Source organism: Apodemus sylvaticus, chromosome 20 (genome assembly GCF_947179515.1).
Source record: "Apodemus sylvaticus chromosome 20, mApoSyl1.1, whole genome shotgun sequence".
Taxonomy (NCBI): domain Eukaryota; kingdom Metazoa; phylum Chordata; class Mammalia; order Rodentia; family Muridae; genus Apodemus; species Apodemus sylvaticus.
Window position 1 is genome coordinate 27,681,909 of NC_067491.1, and position 21,761 is coordinate 27,703,669.

The window sequence follows — 21,761 nt, forward strand, 5'->3', positions numbered from 1 at the left end:
GTAGAATCACATATTGTATAAATTGTATTAATTAATTAATTAAGTAATTATTTTTAACTTTATCTTCAAAGGTGATATGAACATCTCACTGAGACCTACAGAAGTTGTATTATTTTCAAGAGGTGCACACTGAATCATTGCCACAGCTGATTATACATATTGGCCATTTATCTCCTAGATGATTTCACTCTGTTCATTAATTTTCTTCTGACATAAGCTATTTTCCTTATACTTTTCCCCTTAGTCTTTGAGAAATTTACATATTACTCAAACTTACAAAACTTTGAGAGGTTTCTAATACCAAAAAATGCAACTGTTAAAGACTTTAAGATTAAAAATTTAAAGCATACAAAACTTGAGAACTTTTCAAAAGTGTGTATGCTATGAATATACATTAGAACTACTATTTTTAACAGTTTGTATTTTGTATTCCTTGCTGTATATTTCTGTGTTTGGAGTTAGACATTGGATGAACTATTTTATACTTTACTCCTTTCAGAATATGGGTGGCAAAGCCTGACACTAATCAGTAACCTGCTCAAATATACAAAACCTTAGAATTTATCACTATATTCCTACAACTCTGATTTCTGATGCACTGATTTTACATAAAGATGAAAATTATCAAGTGAAAAAAATCCTACTCAGACTTACCAAAATTATCATCTCTTCAAGCATGCATGATTCCTTTTATCCATCCACCACCCATCCATTGATATGTACATCTAAGTACCAAATTTTTATTCAATACTGTATACACTGGTTTATGTTGGATACTGAAATAGTAAAAGTTACTAGAAATGGCTATTTTACTTTGTGTAACTCAGTCCCAGCTGACATAGTGCGATGCTGTAAATCCCTGGGTATGTGAGAGAGGTGAATGGGACATCGCTCACTGAAGCCCGCATGTCAGACGTATATTTTGTATCCACTGGAATATTTCACTTTCCCACATCTATTTCTAACTTTCTACTTTCTCATCCCTGTTTATTTCCAACACTATTCTTTCATAAATTATTCAATTTAAGCATCATTTTGCTTTGTTAATGCTCTGTAATATCTCATTTTATTTTATTGTAATTTAGTATGAAGATTTAATAGGTTGTTTACATTGCCTTAGGGCTAACCATAATTTTGAGAATATAGGAGAATAGTAGCAAACAATAAATCTTTGTTGTAAGAGTAAATTAATGATTAGCTAATCTTACAAATTTAACTTTAATAATAAGGTACTATTTATTAGTTATATTTCCTTCACTTCTAAGAACATTATAATTTCCTTAACAAAAAAGAAATGATAATAAATTGTCTCTTCTGCTATTATGATCTTGTTATCTGATATTTACACTATACCTAAGTAATATTATTGTCTGCTATAATTTATTTCGTGTGTGTAAATGATTTGGGGTTACCTGGAATCTTAACAAAGTCTAGAAAGCATTTAAGGAATCTACTCAGGTTCTCATAGTTTCTACAAGTAGGTGTGCAGTACGCCCAAAAGTTAGAAATCAGCCAGCTCTAGTACTAAAGCTCTTTTTCATAAAAACATGGCATCATGTTTGTGTTAAACATGAAGCATGTTAACATAAATGAGAACCTATGTACTTAAATGTGTGTATTTGTGAAGAGAGAAACAAGAACATCATTATTCTCTGTTATTTAACACTGTGAACTTAATGCTAGGCTGGGCAGTGATGGCGCACGCCTTTAATCCCAGCACTTGGAAGGCAGAGGCAGGCGGATTTATGAGCTCGAGGTCAGCCTGGTCTACAGAGTGAGTTCCAGGACAGCCTGGGCTACACAGAAAAACCCTGTCTCAAAAACAAGCAAAAACAAACAAACAAATAAACAAACAAACAAAAAACCTAAGAACTTAATGCTCTGGATAACTCTTTCATTTAAATGTACCGTTCCTTAACTGGTAAACATTACATTGGTCTTACTCAAGAAGTACCAATATAAACAATATTTTTTTCTCTTGTCTAGTGTACATAAAATTATGTTCTTTAAATATATTTAAAATGTTCATGTTTAACACAAGTATTTCTAAAAATTACAGGGAGAAAAAAGTCCATAAACATATGGATCTGAGAGTCATATATGCTATATAGTTTACCATTGAAAATGTATACAAAGCAGTGAGAATGTAGATGATTATGAGCTAAGAACTGGCAATCATCAATAGCCATAGCTGTAGAAAAATCAATAAACTGGTAAAGAAACTCCTCATGCAAGGAGTACAGTACCTAGGTCAGATGCCCACCTATAAAAAGAAGAGTTCAAAATCTAACTGTTGACAGGGTATTATAAGAAAGTGAAGCCAATGGAGGATAAATGCTAACTAAAACTTTGCTCATGTTTTGGGATGTCTAATCAAAGTTGTCCACAGGAAAAGCTCAACTCTCTGTAAGGCAATGAGATACAAAAGCAGGTTCACTACCAGCAGAAAACCCAGTTCTCCAGACTACTCATTTTGTTCCCCAACCATAATTGGGCAAATGCTTACTTTTTCAATAGCAAGAATTATTTTTGTTCAGTTCATGTTTTTCTTGGAATGTTGAAGAGTGGTAGGAATCTACAAAACACAGTGCCATAAAATACTCTCAGACTCAAGGGAGCCTTTCTCTCTGTCTAGCTCGCAGGTCATTGAAAAAGGCAATGAAAATCACACTGTTCTAGGTGCTACCAAAACAACATTAAAGGAAAAGTAGCTACAGTTAATATATTTATACACATTCATATATTTACCATTCATACTATTTTGGGTCATAAGTAAGCCACATTTATATTCCCTTTTCACACAAAGTTGACTCATGATATAGAGTGAGTTCCATTTTAAACACAAATAAAATAACTGCTTTATCATTAATGTTTCTAAAAAAATTGAGTATTACTTGACATGTCCTATACACAAACGCAAATCTTGCCATTTCTGTGAATTCTCATTTTAAAGATATAGGTCTCTACAATCATATAAAATATAAAGTGTCTTTACTTCAGTAAATTTTCCTAGTTTGCCATTGCTCTACCCTAGCCTCCACTCCTCTATTGAGTTATGGTTCTATGGTAACTTTATTTTAAACTAGAAATACCCTTAAGCTATCTTTGTATCCATTATATTATTTATTGATCACGACTGTCTTTTTTTCAATTATAACTAGTTTATTTTCTTGAATTTTACCAGAAATATTATCCATGTAAATCTTTAATTTTATCTGAAAATGTTTATAATTCTACCATCAATCAATTCAGAATTATCTTTATGCCTATCATTTTTATCTATATAATTTCTATGATAATCTTTAATTTTAACATGCTTTTCTATATATTTCTAAAAATTTTTTTACATTTTTTATTCGATATATTCTTTATTTACATTTCAAATGATTTCCCCTTTTCTGGCTCCCCACTCCTCGAAAGTCCCATAAGCCCTCTTTCCTCCCTCTATTCCCCCATCTCCTCCTTCCCACTTCCCTGTTCTGGTATTCCCCTATACTGCTAAACTGAGTCTTTCCAGAACCAGGGGCCACTCCTCCATTCTTCTTGGGCATCATTTAATATGTGGATTATGTCTTGGGTATTCAAAGTTTCTAGGCTAATATCCACTTATCAGTGAGTGCATACCATGATTGATTTTTTGAGACTGGGTTACCTGACTTAGTATGATGTTCTCCAGCTCCATCCATTTGTCTAAGAATTTCATGATTTGTTACTAATGGCCTAATAGTACTCCACTGTGTAAATATACCACATTTTTTTGTATCCATTCCTCCATTGAGGGACACCTGGGTTCTTTCCAGCTTCTGGCTACTACAAATAGGGCTGCTATGAACATAGTGGAGACGGTGTCCTTATTGCATGCCAGAGAATCCTCTGGGAATATGCCCAGGAGTAGTATAGCAGGGTCCTCCGGAAATGTCATGCCCAGATTTCTGAGGAACTGCCAGACTGATTTCCAAAGTGGTTGCACCATCTTGCAATCCCTCCAGCAGTGGAGGAGTGTTTCTCTTTCTCCACATCCTTGCCAACACCTGCTGTCTCGTGATTATTTTGACCTTAGCCATTCTGACTGGTGTGACGTGAAATCTCAGGGTTGTTTTGATTTGCGTTTCCCTAATGATTAATAATGTTGAACATTTCTTAAGGTGCTTCTCAGCCCTCCGAAGTTCATGTGAAAATTCTTTGTTTAGCACTGTATCCCACTTTTTAATAGGGTTATTTGGTTCTCTGGGTTCTACCTTCTTGAGTTCTTTGTAAATATTAGATATTAGCCCTCTGTCAGATTTAGGGTTGGTGAAGATCCTTTCCCAATCTGTTGGTTGACGATTTGACCTTTTGACAGTGTCCTTTGCCTTACAGAAACTTTGTGGTTTTATGAGGTCCCATTTGTCAATTCTTGATCTTAGAGCATAAGCTATTGGTGTTCTATTCAGGAACTTTTCCCCTGTGCCCATGGCCTCAAGGGCCTTCCTCAGTTTCTTTTCTATTAGTTTCAGTGTCAGGTTTTATGTGGAGGTCCTTGATCCATTTGGAGTTAAGCTTAGTACAAGGAGATAAGAATGGATCAATTCGAATTCTTCTGCATGCTGACCTCCAATTGAACCAGCACCATTTGTTGAAAAGGCTGTCTTTTTTCCACTGGATGCTATCAGCTCCTTTGTCGAAGATGAAGTGACTATAGGTGTATGGGCTCATTTCTGGGTCTTCAATCCTATTCCATTGATCTGCTTGCCTGAGATTGTACCAATACCATGCAGTTTTTATCACTATTGCTCTGTAGTAAAGTTTGAGGTCTGGGATACTGAATCCCCTAGAAGTTCTATTACTGTTGAGAATAGTTTTAGCTATCCTTGGTTTTTTGTTATTCCAGATGAATTTGAGAATTGATATTTCTAGCTCTATGAAGAACTGAGTTGGGATTTTGATGGGGATTGCATTGAATCTGTAGATTGCCTTTGCAAGATGGCCATTTTAACTATATTAATCCTGCCAATCCACGAGCATGGACGATTTTTCCATTTTCTAAGGTCTTCTTCAACTTCCTTCTTCAGAGATCTGAAGATCTTGTCATATAGGTCTTTCACTTGTTTGGTTAGAGTCACCCCAAGATACTTTATGCTGTTTGTGGCTATTGTGAAGGGTGTCATTTCCCTAATTTCTTTCTCAGTCTGCTTATCCTTTGAGTATATAAGGGCTACTGATTTGCTTGAGTTGATTTTGTAGCCAGACACTTTGCTGAAGTTGTTTATCAGCTGTAGGAGTTCTCTAGTAGAGTTTTTAGGGTCACTTAAGTATAGGATCATATCATCTACAAATAGTGATAGTTTGACATCTTCCTTTCCAATTTGTATCCCTTTGACTTCCTTATGTTGTCTAATTGTTCCAGCTAGGACTTGAAGACCTATAGTGAAAAGATATGGAGAGAGAGTGCAGCCTTGTCTAGTCCCTGATTTTAGTGGTATAGCTTCAAGTTTCTCTCCATTTAATTTGATGTTGGCTACCGGTTTGCTGTATATTGCCTTTACTATGTTTAGATATGGGCCTTGAATTCCTGTTCTTTCCAAGACTATTAGCATGAAAGGATGCTGAATTTTGTCAAATGCCTTTTCAGCATCTAATGAAATGATCATGTAGTTTTTTTCCTTTGAGTTTGTTTATGTAGTGGATAGCATTGATGGCTTCCCTTATATTGAACCATCCCTGCATGCCTGGGATGAAACCTACTTGATCATAGTGGATGATCGTTTTTATGTTTTATTGGATACGGTGGGCAAGAATTTTATTGAGTATTTTTGCATCGATACTCATAGGGAAATTGGCCCGAATTTCTCATTCTTAGTTGGATCTTTGTGTGGTTTTGGTATCAGCATAATTGTGGCTTCGTAGAAGGAGTTGGGTAGTGTTCCTTCTGTTTCTATTTGGTGGAATAGTTTGAAGAGTATTGGTATTAAGTCTTCTTTGAAGGTCTGACAATTTGGTCCTGTGCTTTTTTTGGTCAGAAGGCTATCTATAACCCCCTCTATTTCTTTAGGGGTTATGGGTCTGTTTAGATGATCTATTTGATCCTGATTTAATTTTGGTATTCGATATCTGTCTAAGAAATTGTCCATCTCCTCCAGATTCTCCAGTTGTGCTGAGTACAGGCTTTTGTAGTAGGATCTGATGATTTTTTGAATTTCCTCAGTTTCTGTTGTAATATCTCCCTTTTCATTTCTAGTTTTGTTAATTTGGATACTGTCTCTATGCCCTTTGCTTAGTCTGGCTAAGGGTTTATCTATCTTGTTGATTTTTTCAAAGAACCAGCTCCTGGTTTTGTTGATTCTTTGTATGGTTCTCTTAGTTTCTACTTGATTGATTTGAGCCCTGAGTTTGATGATTTCCTGTCTTCTTCTCCTCCTGGGTGAATTAGCTTCTTTTTGTTCCAGGGCTTTCAGTTGTTCCGTTAATCTTCTAGTGTATGCTCTCTCCAATTTCTTTTTGGAGGCACTCAAAGCTATGAGTTTTCCTCTTAGCACTGCTTTCATTGTGTCCCTAGATTTGGGTATGATGTGCCTTCATTTTCGTTAAATTCTAAAAAAATCTTTGATTTCTTTCTTTATTTCTTCCTTGATCAAGGCATCATTGTGTAGACTATTGTTCAGTTTCCACGTGTATGTGGGCTTTCTGTTGTTTTTATTGTTATTAAAGACCATTTTTACTCCATAGTGATCTGATAGGAGGCATGGGATTATTTCAATCTTCTTATATTTGTTGAGATCTGTCTTGTGACCAACTATATGATCGATTTTGGAGAAGGTACCATGAGGTGCTGAGAAAAAGGTATATATATTCTTTTGCTTTGGGATGAAAAGTTGTATATAGCTTTGTTAAATCCAATTGGTCCAAAGCTTCTATTAGTTTCACAGTCTCCCTGTTTAGTTTCTGTTTTCCTGATCGGGCCATTGATGAGAGTGGAGTGTTGAAGTCACCCACAATTATTGTGTTAGGTGCAATGTGTGCTTTGAGCTTTAGTAAAGTTAATTTTATGAATGAGGGCACCCTTTTATTTGGAGCATAGATGTTCAGAATTGAGAGTTCTTCTTGTTGGATTTTTCCTTTGACCAGCAAGAAGTGTCCTTCCGTGTCTCTTTGGATGACATTAGGTTGAAAGTCAATATTTTCTGATATTAGAATGGCAACTCTGGCTTGTTTCCTGAGACCATTTACTTGTAGAATTTGTCTTCCAGCCTTTTACTCTAAGGTAGTTTTTGTCTTTTACACTGAGGTGTGTTTCCTGTAAGCAGCAAAATGTAGGGTCCTGTTTACTTAACCAGTCTGTTAGTTTATGTGTTTTTATTGGGGAATTGAGTCCATTGATGTTAAGACATATTAAGAAGTAGTGGTTTTTGCTTCCTATCATTTTTGATGTTAGTTTTATACTTGTGAGGTTATCTTCTTTTGGGTTTGATGAAAGAAGTTTAGTATCCTGCTTTTTCGACAGTATAGTTTCCCTCGTTGTAATGGTGTTTTCTCCTATTATCTTTTGTAGGGCTGGGTTTGTGGAAAGATATTATGTAAATTTGGTTTTGTCATGGAATATCTTGGTTTCTCCATCTATAGTGATTGAGAGTTTCGCTGGATATAGTAGACTTGGCTGGCACTTGTGTTCTCTCAAGAGTGAGCATGAGTTCCGCCTAGGATCTTCTAGCTTTCATGGTCTCTGGTGAGAAGTCTGCTGTAATTCTGATAGGTCTTCCTTTATATGTTACTTGCCCTTTTTCTCTTACTGCCATAAGTATTCTCTCTTTGTTTAGTGCATTTGGGGTTTTGATTATTATGTGACGGGAGGTAGTTCTGTTCTGGTCCAGTCTGTTTGGAGTTCTGTAGGCTTCTTGTATATTCATGGGCCTTTCTTTAGGTTAGGGAAGTTTTCTTCCATAATTTTGTTGAAAATATTTGCTGGCCCTTTAAGTTGTAAATCTTCACTCTCATTAATGCCTATAATCCTTAGGTTTGGCTTTCTCATTGTGTTCTGGATTTCCTGGATGTTTTGGGTTACAAGCTTTTTGCATTTTGCATTTTCTTTGACTGTTGAGTCCATGGTTTCTATGGTATTTTCGGCATCTGAGATTCTTCTATCTCTTGTATTCTGTTGTTGATATTTGCATCTATGGCCCCTGATTTCTTCCCAAGGTTTTCTATCTCCAAAGTTGTCTCACTTTGTGCTTTCTTAGTTGTTTCTTCTTCTGTTTTTAGATCCTGGAAGTTTTTGCTCAGTTGCCTTGCTTGTTTGTGTTTTCCTGTAATTCTCTGAGAGATTTTTTGTGTTTCCTCTTTCATGGCTTCTGCCTGTTGATCAAAGTTCTCCTGTATTTCTTTAAGTGATTTTTGCATTTCCTCCTTATTGGCTACTAACTTCTGACCCATATTCCCCTGAATTTCTTTAAGTGATTTTTTGTATTTTCCTTGTAAGGGCTTCTAGCTTTTTATCATTTTTCTCCTGAATTTCTTTAAGAGATTTAGTTATGTCCTTCATTTGTTCCTCTAACAGCATCATGACCTTTGATTTTAAATCCAACTCTTGTTTTTCTGGTGTGCTGGGGTATCCAGGACTTACCGTTGTTGGAGAATTGGGTTCAGATGCTGCAAAATGCCTTGGTTTCTGGTAGTAACATTCCTATATTTGCCTTTATCCATCTAGTTCTCACTGGTGTTAGATGGCCTTATTGTCCCAGGCTGGTGCTTCAACCTACTGTGGACCTTCAAGGCTATTTCTGCGACACTGGATTACTGGGTTTCCTCTGGCACAGATTGCCTTCCTCTTCTGTGCCTTTGGAGCCCTGCTCAGTCTTGCCTCAAGCAATGCTATACTTGGGTGGTCAAGGTGAACTATGTGTTCCAGGACTGCACTGTCATGGAGCAAAGATGGTGGTGGGGGTCACTCCCTCTGTTGATTTTCACGTAGGACACAGGCTCCATGACAGACTTTCTGGCTGATGAACCACCTATGAGCTCAGGTCCTGGGCACAGGCGGACCCCTGGCAGTTTGCACCCCAAGAGATCTTAAGCTACCTACTGATGCTTTTCTGCCCTGGCAGGCAGCAAAGATGGCCAAGGAGTGTTGCTCCCTCTGCTGCTCTCTGTGCAGGACACAGACCCCACACCCGACCTGCGGGCAGATGAACCGCCTATGTGCTCAGGTCCTGGGCTCAGGCAGACTCCTGGTGGTTTGCACCCCCAGAGATCTGAAGCTCAGGGTGATACAGTACCGAGTGATGCTTTTCTGCCTTGGCAGGCAGCAAATATGGCTGCAAGGAGTCTCTCCCTCTGCTGTTCTCCACGCAGAACGCAGGCCCCACGATAGGCAGACTGCCAGACGAACCGCCTATGTGCTCAGGTCCTGGGCGCAGGCAGACCCCTGGTGTTTTGGACCCCCAGAAATCTTAAACTCGGAGTAATACAGTACCTAGTGATGCTTTTCTGCCCTGGCAGGCAGCAAATATGGCCACGGGGAGTCTCTCCTTCTGCTGTTCTGACCACGGCAGTCTTATTTTTCAGAGAGAACAAATGAAAATCTTGTATAAAAATAGATTGGAGGAATGCTAGCCAGATTCAGTTTAGTATGTGACAGTATCTGTTACAGGATTTTCCCTGTCCAATCACATTAGGATAGTGAAAGGCCTGTGATTGGACAGGAAAAGAGAGGAGGAGCTAGGAGTTGGAGAGACAGAGAGGTCACAGAAGGAGAAAGGAAGATAACTGTGATGGCTTTTGACATGCACCTGCGTGGCATTTACTAGTCACAAATAGTAATGTTTTTATAAGGTTAGAAATATTGGAATAAAGCTTTTATCATTATCAATTGGCTCTGAAATTATTATATTTACATCTTGTAAATTGTAATATTATTTATACATAAATCTGATTGGTTATTTAAGCATTAGGAGTATTGATTCTACAGAGTAATTACATGGTGAGGTGGCAGATCGTGGGGTGTGTGGGGCATTGTGTGGTAGCAAGAGGAACTCGGGACCCAGCCAGGTAGTTGGAGAGCTGGAGGGACAGCCAGAGATATGGCCCAGCAGGAACCCTGTCCTCCAGTTGGCAAACCAGCAGGGTGTGGTCTGACAACGCAGAGGGTTGGAGGGTCGATTTTTAATATTTCTCACAAGTATCTGTCAAAGTGTCAAGGTCCCAGATCTGGCACATGCCAGAGAAAAGTTGACCTATCCTGGCTCCTAACTGTGCTATTGTGTTGTGTGTTTCCGTCTGTACTGAGGTGAGCCTGAGTCATTTGTGATTCGAGAGTCTTTGCTGCTCATATCTCAAATGCTACGTGAGTTGCATTCATTTAGATTTTCTCTTGTTATTTGTTCTGCTTGTTTTATTTTGCTTTGATGACTATTGAGACAAGGTTTTGAAATGTAGGTCAGGTTGGACCCAATCTTTTCATTCCATAGCCTTTTACGTTTTGAGATTAGAGGCATGCACCACCTCTCCCAGCTCCATAATCAGTTTATTACATTGAAGCCACTTTTTGTTTGGTTCCCTTCATACTTTGGAAAATAGACATTCATTTAGTTCTTGTGTCTAGGACACTCGATAACAGTAACCTGAGTATAAGAAAGAAGAATGCAGCCTGGTCTTTTTTCTTTTCTTCTCTTCATCTCAGGCCCCTTTCCACCCTGCCCACCACTGGCAGCTGCCAGGTTTTTCCCAACAGATGCAGCAATTCTACCCTCACATCTGTTCACATAGAATCCCATTTTGACAATATTAAATGTATATGAGTCACTGACTATTCTATCTTCCTGACTCATTTGATATGGTCTATTTACTTGAGGTTTAGTTGTGAAAGCAGAGACTTCAAACACACACACACACACACACACACACACACACTTTTTTTTTTTTTTTTACTAAATGTTTAAAAGATTTTGCTTAGCAGAAGAGTCCTCAATTTAAGGAAACAATTCAGGACCTGCATGCCAAGAAGCGAATTCACCCTTTCTATTGTGTGAGTCACTTAATTAACAAGCCCCACATTGGTCTTCTTTCATCAGTGAGATGTCTGAATAGGTAAGTACCAGTTCAAGACTCATGGGTGCCCATTAGACTGAGAAGGATGAAGAAAAGTAAAGGGTAAGTTGAGAATCAAGTTCACTAAACATTGTTCATGCCCTCCCCAAATACAAATGACCATGTTTTTACTTTATTCATCAACCATAAATGCTACTCCAAAACTAGCACAGATGCATACGGATATCAGTATCTGAAAGTAAATTAGAAACATCAACACTCTTTAACTTTATAATTACTGTTACGTTTTTGAGATTATACCATAATAGAATCATTTCTACCATCACTGTTTTCTCACAAAAGTCCCCTGCATGCCTATTGTTGTGCTTTTTTCAAATCATGTCCTCTTGGTTTCATTAATTGTTACATATGTATATGCATAAATTTGTGTATGCGTGGTATGTGTGTGTCTGTGTGTGTGTGTGTGTGGTTGTGTAGTCAATACCAATGGATTCATCAATAATAAAACTCCAGCACCTCAGGTCAGGGAACATTGTAAAAGAGAGGACAAAGACATAGTAAGAGGCAGAAAACATGTATTTTGCCGTGAAAATATGTCTCCTAGGAATACAAGGAATACAATCATACTTTTAAAATATTTAAAAATGACTGCCCTCAGACTGTGCCACTCCCTTCTACTAGGTTTTGGTATTCTTAAAAACTTGGTTCTTCAGGTTATTGGTTTTGTTTAGAGTGCTAAGTGGAAAGTGTTCTTTTAAAATTAGTGTTTATTTTTATATAATTGCACATAATTTTATATATAAAAGGTAAGTATATCATTTTACAAACCAGAACATATATTTTTTTAGAATAAATTGAAAATAAAAGCATTGTATTAATGAGATGAGTACAATGCAACAGAATGACTATGTCCTTAAAAGAGTTACAAATTAAAATGTCTTCAAATACTTAGTTTAGATATATTTTATGGCAACATTGAGTTTACCTTATGTAAATTAATGCCCCAGTATTATACCAGTATACAGAGTACATATGTGTATGGATGTTTGAATTAATGTTATGTAATAAATTGTAATATTTATGACCTCTGTTTCTAGAGTTAGCTCCTAGACTCAAATAAACCCAGGGAAAGCTGTCATGCACAATTACTGTGTAAAACAGCTATGTCTCATGGTCAGCTCTGGGCAACATAGCTTGAAGAAAAATTCACTTGCATGAATAATGCGATTTGACAGGCACAAGAGAACTCAGGATTTTAACCAAACTCTATAAATAAGGCTGCCCAAATTAAAATGAAAGGTACTCTAACTCTATGCAAATATTTTGTGCCTTTTGATTATTTTTGCATACCCTAACTACAGACGTTTTTGCCTTCTTCATAAAACTGCCTGGTGGTTCATTCAACCCACCATGGTGATCTGGGGGCTGGAACAGAAGCATGTATCTACACAGCAAGCTGCAAAAGCCCTTTTTAAAATGACAGATATTTACATGAGAACTTGTTAAACTTCTATTTTCAAAACTTTCCAAACAAGGCAACTGGATTCTTGGAAAATATGGATGTTTGTTGAAATCAAACAGCAGTGCTGTCAGGCAGCTCCAGGCTGTGTAATCACTGAGGCATGTGTCTACCGTGAGTCATTTACTGTCCTCCTACAGAAATGAGTCTTGTATCCTCCTTGCACTTTGCTCTATAAACTATAATTTGTCAATCACTAGCCCTTACATGCAGATACATGGGCAGCTCCGCCCCAGGGACTAGTGTTCTGTAATTTGTTGAATCCTAAATCATAGAGGGCAGATTGCTTGGAAACAGGACTTACAGAAAAAAAATGTTTCATTTTTATTATAATTTTTGGGTGTTTTGTAAGTTAAATCATCTCCCTTGCTGGTACTTTATTATGTTTTCTGAGGGCCCTCTGTGATTTTTAACCTTCACAGGCTTGTTTGGAATTATCTTACATATGTGAACTTACAAGTTCTAAAAGAACTTGAGTATTTCTGGTGTAACGGCTAGCTATCTTTCTTGGTGACAGAAGCTTTTTGGTAGGTTCAGAGGGGAGAAAAGGCATCAGTAGTATTATCTGATTCAGTATCATGTATATTGCAATATAGACCTACCAGCCACAAAATTATGACTCGCATAGCAGCAGCATGACCATTTTGGGGGACGGGGGGTAGGGGATAGCTAATGCCTTCTGATTGTATTTGAGGCTTGCTCAGGAGAAGAAAATTTGTGCTTAACCCTGGTCAAATGCTTGGAGCTGAGGATGTCCTAGGAGCCTTGAAGTTCTGCTTTGCTAGCTGATCTTGTTGACAAATTACCATTTAAATATTGATGTTTCTATTCCTAGACCGACACTGCCTCAGCCCTGGTCAGTGCATAGTACTCAGAGACTCATACATGTCAAAATACTAACATTATGAGACTGAAAGCTCAGCCCCAAATGAATTGTATTTCTTGCCAACAGCCCAGATTGTTTATAATTGAAGAGCAAGGACTGTTTCAGAACAGGAAGCCTAAAGAATAATGAGGGATTACGGAGGGATGAAGAAGTGCTTAGAAATGCACACATCAGGACCTGACGTGACTATACAGTAATGAACTCACACCATTTGAGTTGATCTCGTAAGGTCAATCTACACACAATATTGCATGGATGAGGGAGCTGCTCACATGCCCCAGTGAGAACTGCTAAGAGAAGAAATAGGCGTGCACATATTATCTATAGGACTGAGATGGGAAAGCTGATAGGCCCCAGCACTAGCAATGAGATACGTGCAGTTGATGCCCATCAGGGAAGGGAAGATCAGTTTTCTTCAATGGAGAGATACTGAGTACATCAGCTACAATCCAGGGCAGGCCTCATACCCAGTAGCTTGCCAACACAAAATGCAATTTTTATTTCATTTTGGCATTGTTGTGTCTTATTGGGTTTTGCTTGTTTTGACTTCTGATTTAGTGTTTTATTTTTTATTTTGAAAGAGAGAAAGAGAGAGAGGGAAAGAGATAGAAAGACAGAGAGACAGAGAGACAGAGAGACAGAGAATACAAATTTGGTTCAGTGGGTAGACAGGGAAGATCTAGGAGAATTTGGGTGTGTAGAAACATGATCAAAATATACTGTATAAAAAATTTTAAATCAGATATATTTCACTTACAAAAGCAGCAAAATTATAGCTATGAAATAGCAGCAAAATAGTTCTATGGTTGGGGGGCTCAACATGAGGAACTATATCATTAGGAAGTTTGAGAACTATTGGTTCAGAGTGAACTACTTTCAACCCATACATGGCTATTGTACATACATTTTTAATACTTTCTTACAGAGTTTTCTTTTATTATTATTATTATTACTACTATTATTATTTCTTTATTCTTTGTTTACATTCCAAATGATTTCCCCTTTCCTGGTTCCCCTATCCACATAAATCCCATAAGCCCTCTTCCCTCTGACCATTCCCCCCCCCTGCCCCCCCCCCCCCCCGATCAATCCCCTCCCATTCCTCTGAAAGAGAGGGCCCTCTCTTTCCATCTTCCTGGAATCATTTGATGTGTTAATTGTCTTGGGTCTTCAGAGCTTCTGGGCTAATATCCACTTATCAGTGACTGCATTCTATATGTGTTCTTTTGTGATTGGGTTACCTCACTCAGTTTTCTACATTAGGAAAATAATTTATTGTATGCTTCAAAGTACATAAACATTAGGCACTTTTTCCATTGGTGTTATTGAAACACACACTGGTAATCATCTTAAATCTGATGAACACAAATCCCATGGTTATTTACTCATTGTTCTTCTGCTTAAATTGTCCTAATGTTAATCCTAATTACAATGCAGAGTCAGCATAATTATCTTCAAGAGGAGAGGAAGTTGATCTTCACCATTATCTGACTAGTATTATAAATTAGACATTATAATGGCAATGTAAAAATACGTTGCATATTTGTGCAAGAAAAGATGTCTCAGTGTATCCATTTGCTTCATTTTACTTAGCAAATTTATTCTGATCAAATTATATATATATATATGTATATATATATACATATATATGTGCAACTAATGTGTGAAAGACTGCTTGGCAAGAGTAGTGCTGACAGATATAATGCTAGAAGTAATCTTTTGAATATCACAAAAATTTTTTTATTTTTATTTTCATGTATTGTTTTGAGATAGGGTCTCATGGTTTGGCTTTGGCTGACCTGGAATTTGCTATGTATACCAAAACTTTTTAAAAGCAAAACAAAACAAAACAAAACAAAAATCCTCTAACATACATCTTTCACTCTTTCCCCATTTTATTTCTGTCTATATTTCTCTCCAAGTGATCACACAAGTCTTCAATTGGTATGATAGTTGAATAAAATGATAAGACATATATGAACTATCTTCACTGAATCTAAGTTTTTGTTCCTACAAATGTCATGTAAGAGATCCCATCTACCTACTAGTTTGGCAAAGATTTAGGGTTTCCTTACACAAGTAAGTAAAATAAAGCATTCTGAAGTAAAGTCGTTCTTAGTCTCTGGCTCTGAGTTTGAGAGCTTCCATCCCCCCTCAACCTTGTCATGCTACATATGGAAAGATGCATATGGAAAGATATAAACACAGAGGCTTAGAATCATGATGTAGTTTCCAAATCCAAATTTACTAATCATTTGATCTATTTCCCCTCTCCTTTAGATTCCCTTAAATCTGTGTTGGCGTCTTCTAGATATAGGAAGCATATGAAAGAAGAGAGGGGAACCTCAGAGAAAATTTCTCACTGAGGAATTAAGGTTTCTAGCTTTATAATAAAATTAGTGTGTTGTCTTTGATCTTCATTTATCTGTAAGGAAAGGAAAAGAAACAGTTTTTTTTTTTCCTACTGCAATCTGCAAAAGATATCTTCTACTATTATATGCTTGAATTATTTGTAAATTTATTAATATATAACATTTTAGATACATTAGTAGAAATTTTGAGTCCCAGTAAGCACTATTGCTAACACATGTCAAGCTGAACTCTTGCCAATGAGAAAGTCTTTTGGCAAGAAAAGCCATTTTTCCACAGGTCTGACAGTGTGAAGCAGGAGGCATGCTTAACAAGATGCTCTGTATTAATTTGAAAGGCTTTAGCATCTGGTTAGATAATACCTGCTGTGGAAGACATACAAAATAGCATCCAAGATGAATATTTAAAGACACCAAGAAAGCTAAACACAATCAAACCATGTCGCTCTTGCAATCAAGAGAATTATAATTACATAACTAACAATGTTTGGACTAGAACACTGTTGGCCATTCACTGAGCTACAAAGGTTGCAGTGTGTCCTGTTGAAATTGTAAATCTTTGGCAAACATTGTCCTGCCATTGAGAATCTTACTGGTGCATTAGAAGATGCTTAGAGCTTAATACTCAGTGCCCTGTATTTTGTGTTGTCATAATGTATATAATTCCCTAAAGAAAAGGAAGAGGGTGTAATAGCATTGAATAACAGACAAACCAAGCATAGAAAAGGAAGCTGACTGGTTTCTGCTAAATACTCTTTCTTTGGAAAAGGATCCTGGACCAAGGAGTGTAGTTGTCTATGACCAGAAGTATACACAGATGTATTAGTGTTCTGGAATTATCACAGAATTGTACTCCTGGGTCACAAAACATTCAAGGCAATGTGTTCTGTTTGCATGCACAGAAAAAAATAACCTTAAAATAGTATAAATTTCTGTGAAGGTTTTTTAAAAATTTGTCTTTTTCAGACCAGTTTCAACAAAATTTCTGGTTGGCAATTCAAATTTTCAATTCAGAGTAATTGTTTTGACTTTTTTTATTGTTTCTACCTAGTATTAGTGGAAGCTTAGCATAACACAATTCTATAAATTACTTCTGACAGTGTAATATGTATAACTGTGAACAAGTGTAACAAATAAGGAGAAATGGCAGTGTCATGTGACAATTATAGTGCTAGGGCTTATGTAAAGTGCTCCAGATACATAGTCAGCGTCAAACTATGCCCTGCAGGCTAGATATATGTGACAGAAACAGGTAAGAGAATGTAGTTAGCTCAGAAAAATATACCCCTCAAACATAATAAAACCATAACATGCCTAGGATAAATGATACTGATTCATCTTGGATTAAGAAATGACTTCTGAGATATGACATCAAAAGTATATATGACTTAAGAGAAAATAGAAAAGATGGTCACCTCCAGCAATGGACTGAACTAAATCCCCCAATTTTTTATGTTGAAATTTCCACTCTTACATACTCAGTGCTTGGAGACAAAGCTATTGTAAAATTGGTATGTTTAGATGAGTTGTGAGGGAAGGATCTCTCATGACCTAGTTAGTTTTCTTGCAAACCAAAAAGACATCATCCCTTCATTTGCTATGATAAAAAGGCCACTATTTGTCAACCAAAAGAGAATCTCACCACAACCTAGTAATAGAGGTATCTGAAAAAAGTCTTTAGGTTCATACAGGTCTAACTCATCAGGAGTAAATCTTTGCTACATAAGATAAATGTTATATGATAAAGTATATAATATTTTGTCATGACAACTCAAGGTGTTATACTATTAACAAATTGTACTTGAAGAAAAATAAAGAAATTTGATGACCATTCATTGGATAAGAGCAAGTATATGACTCTGCAAATATTTGACAAGAAACATCAGAGTATGTTTCTAGAATAAAAAGCTGTTTGCAATCTTATAATAAAAAAGACACGTCATCCAACTTAAAAATACATGATACAACTAGACAAATGTCCAAAGGTAGACAAATAAACATTGGGGGAACCTATATGGAAATCTCAGTGAAATACCACTTCATAATCAACTTCATAAGCATAGCTCCAAAACCATGAGTAAGTGTTAATAAGGCATAAATTGTGGATAATAAGAAGGGTTAACAAGCACGTAGAGAAAAACCTCAAATATTGACAATTAAAATATGAATTAGTGCAGCTGAAAAACTGCACTAATGAATTAGTGTAGAGAAAAACTCAAATATTGACAATGAAAATATGAATTAGCTGTTTAATACAGTCTTTCCAAATAGGAAAACATAAAACTATGATGTGACCTAGAAATAATACTTCTAGCTACATAGTCAAGAAACAAACATATCTGCTTATTAGCTTATATATGAATAAATGTTCAATGTAGCACTTGTTGTATATGTTACTTGTTATTCAATAGACTCAATATACTTTCAGGCTACTCTTCAATGTACTGTGTAACCTGGACTGCCTCTGAAGTTATGATCTTTCAGCCTCTGATTTCTAACTTTTGGGATTATAGGTATAGGTGACCATTTTCAGATCCAGTTAAACAATAGAATCAGTCCTAGTGTCCATCAAATGAAGAGTGGAGTTAATGAATGTTAGGGAAGCTTTTACATTTGTATTTGTAATGATAATAGTAATCTTGTCCCTAACAAAGTAAAGTGAAAGCACTAGATCAGTATTATGAGTAGGCATTATATTCTATAACATATCTGTAGAATTCATTGCCTTAAACAACAGTGATTATATACATAACAACAACTTTGTAGTGCTAAGGAGATCATGAAAGTAGATATATGTCCCTAAAATTTTGCTTTAAATCATTTTGGATTCTTACTGCAAAGTGGGATTGCTAAATATTATCACAATTCTACATTTTTTAATGTTTTTATTGGATATTTTCTTTATTTACATTTCAAATGTTATGCCCTTTCCTGGTTTCTCCCCTCCTGAAAACCCCCATCCCATCCTCCCTCCTCTTGCTTCTATGATTATGTTCCTCCACCCACCCAACTCCCACCCCCCCTCCCTCAATTTGCCTACACTGGGACATCTATCCAGCCTTCATAGGACCAAGGACCTCCCCTCCCATTGATGCCTGACAAGGCAATCTTCTGCTACATATGCAGCTGGAGCCATGTATACCGCTTGGTTGACTCACAGAGAGTCCCTGGGAGCTCTGGAGAGTCTGGTTGGTTGATAATGTAGATCTTCCTATGGAGTTGCAAACCCCTTCAGCTCCTTCAGTACTTTCTCCAACTTCTCCATTGGGGACCCCGGGGCTCAGTCCAATGATTGGCTTCCAGCATCTGCCTCTGTATTTGTAAGGCTCTGGCAGAGCATCTAAGGAGACAGCCATATCAGGCTCCTTTCTGCAAACAATTCTTGGCATCCACAATAGTGTTAGGGTTTGGTAACTGCATATGGGATAAATCCACAGGTGGGACAGTCTCTAGGTGCCCTTTACTTCAGTCTCTGTTCTATACTTTAAGTATCCTCAAACTGATTTCCAAAACAGTTTTAACTCTGTACAGTCTCAGGAAGGTTATAGTGTTTTTAAATACATGCTATTGTGTTTATTATTATTATTTTTTTATTACTATTATTATTATTATTTTGTGAGCCAGTTGATTACTATTATTTTATATGTGTATACATGTATGTTTGTGTGAGAAAGAGAATGAGTGATAGAGACAAAGAGACAGAGAGAGAGAGAGAGTGAGAGTGAGCATACAAGTCCCATGGTGTGTGTGTAGGTTAAAGGACATGCTCTACAAAGAAGAGTGATTTTCTCTACTAATGATATGCATATAATAATAATAATAATAATGTTTAACGCCTTGAAAATAAAATTTAATTTTTGTGAAATCGTGAAACAACTCATAATTTTCTGATTTACAATTGAATCGAAAGCCAATAATTAAATTATGGAATCTGGGAATTCAAAAAAAAATCACACACAAGATAGCTTTTTCAGAAAGAATGTTCTTAAAATTTATCTATCCAGTGGTTGATCTATCTATCTGTCTGTCTGTCTGTCTATCTATCTATTCATCTATCTATTTATCTTTCTATTCATCTATCTATCTATCTATCTATCTATCTATCATCTATCTACATCTATCTATTATCTATCTACCTATCTCTTTTAACTAGCCCCCCTCCCATAAATCAAAGATAGAAAAACTAATTTTAAATTTCTAATATACTTTTGAACACTAGTCACATTGTAGTCCAAATTCTTTCTCTGAGGAGCTTAACATATTTAGCCCAAATGTATGTCTGATGAAAGTGAATTAATTCAAGTTGTTCCATTGCTGAGATTGAACAGCATTAATGGTTCTGCTGCTATTGTTGGTGAAAAACTTGAAACTCCAACATTCTAGATAATAGAATCAGCAAATATCTCAAAGAAGATCCAACATTCAGAATACATTGTATTTTTTATGTAATAGTTCATTATAATTTATTTTATTTTCTATTTCATTCTGTGAAAATGGTTTCATGTATTTAAAAGTAATCACACACTACATTTATTTAGGTTTATTTAGTCGAATTTTTTTAGATGTTCATATTTGCCTTACAGACAAAACCAGAAGTGAGCATGATGAAATATTTATAAATGTTGAAATCTCTCATCAAATAAGTATTATATGTGACCCGTGCCATCAAGAAATTACTTTTAGAATTCTATTCCCTTCAGTTTATATGTTTAGTGAGACACATATTAAACACAATGCTTATGCTACATCCATAAAGAAATTCAGGTGTGTAAAAAAGAGAAAAACACACAACTTTCAATTATGAAAGTTGGTCTGAAGTAAAGCAAAAATTCATTGTTAGGTAGAGTGGAGAGAAGCTGACTCCCACTGTTGGGAAAGCTTTTTATCTGTAAACTTGAAAAGGATTTGTTACTGTGAGAAAGAATGCCTTGAAGAAAAAGATGTGAAAATATACACTTACTAAAGCATAAATTTACTACAATAAAACTACCTATTATTTATTAAATGTTTTGCAAGTAGCTCCCATTGTCAAAATTCGCTGTGACCCTGAACATGAATTGAGTGAATCCAGCTTGGAAGTTCTTCCTGTGGTTTAAGGAGCAGTCAAGTCCTTATAGTAACCAAGATTGTAATTTATGAACATTTAAGACTAATCTACATATGAATAGAAAAACTCTACAAATGGACTGTGAATTTAAAATAAGAACTTGCATTCATGATCGCTAGCAGAACTGCAAAATAGTTGTTACTTCCAGTAACTGAAATTCGTCATCGATTTTAAGTTTAAAGTGATTCAAAAAATTAAATATTGGGTAATAATACAACCCAGAAATTAATCATGTAAGAGAAATGAGTATACATGTATGTATTTGTGAGTAGTTTGATATATAAAAATTACGTCAGCATTTTATAGAACAGTAAATAAATTGAAAGTATCCAGATAATACATCAGTTGATTATACATAGATTAAAAATTTGGTATATACATTCAATAGACTATAATTTGATAAGAATAGGAAATGAGAATCAGGGGTGGCCCCATCCCTCAACTGAGGGCCGTGCCTATCTACTGGAGGTGATTGCATCTCAAAATTTTAAACCCAGAAATGTTCCTGTCCAAAGGAAAGTCAGGGACAAAACATGGAACAGAGACTGAAGGTAAGGCCATCCAGAGACTGTACCACACTGTTGCTGATGCCAGGAAGCATTTGCTGATAATAGCCTGGTATGACTGTTCCATGAGAGATTCTGCCAGCACCCAGCTAATACAGATGCAGATACAGCCAACCATTGGACTGAGCCCCAAGACCCCAATGTAAGAGCTAGGGGAAGGACTGAAGAAGCTGAAAGGGATTACAATCTCATAAGTAGAACATTATCAACTAACTGAACTACCCCGAGTGCCCAGGGACTAAGCCACCAACCAAAGAATATACATGGAGGGACCCATGGCTCCAGATACATATGT

At 36.4% G+C, this 21,761-nt stretch overlaps 1 protein-coding gene across 1 annotated transcript in view; it reads right to left on the reverse strand.

Moving 5' to 3' along the window:
* The window catches only part of Ppfia2 (PTPRF interacting protein alpha 2), a 457,537-nt gene that overhangs the window by 176,235 nt on the left and 259,541 nt on the right, over positions 1–21,761 (reverse strand). The gene's annotated exons all lie outside the window — the stretch shown is intronic.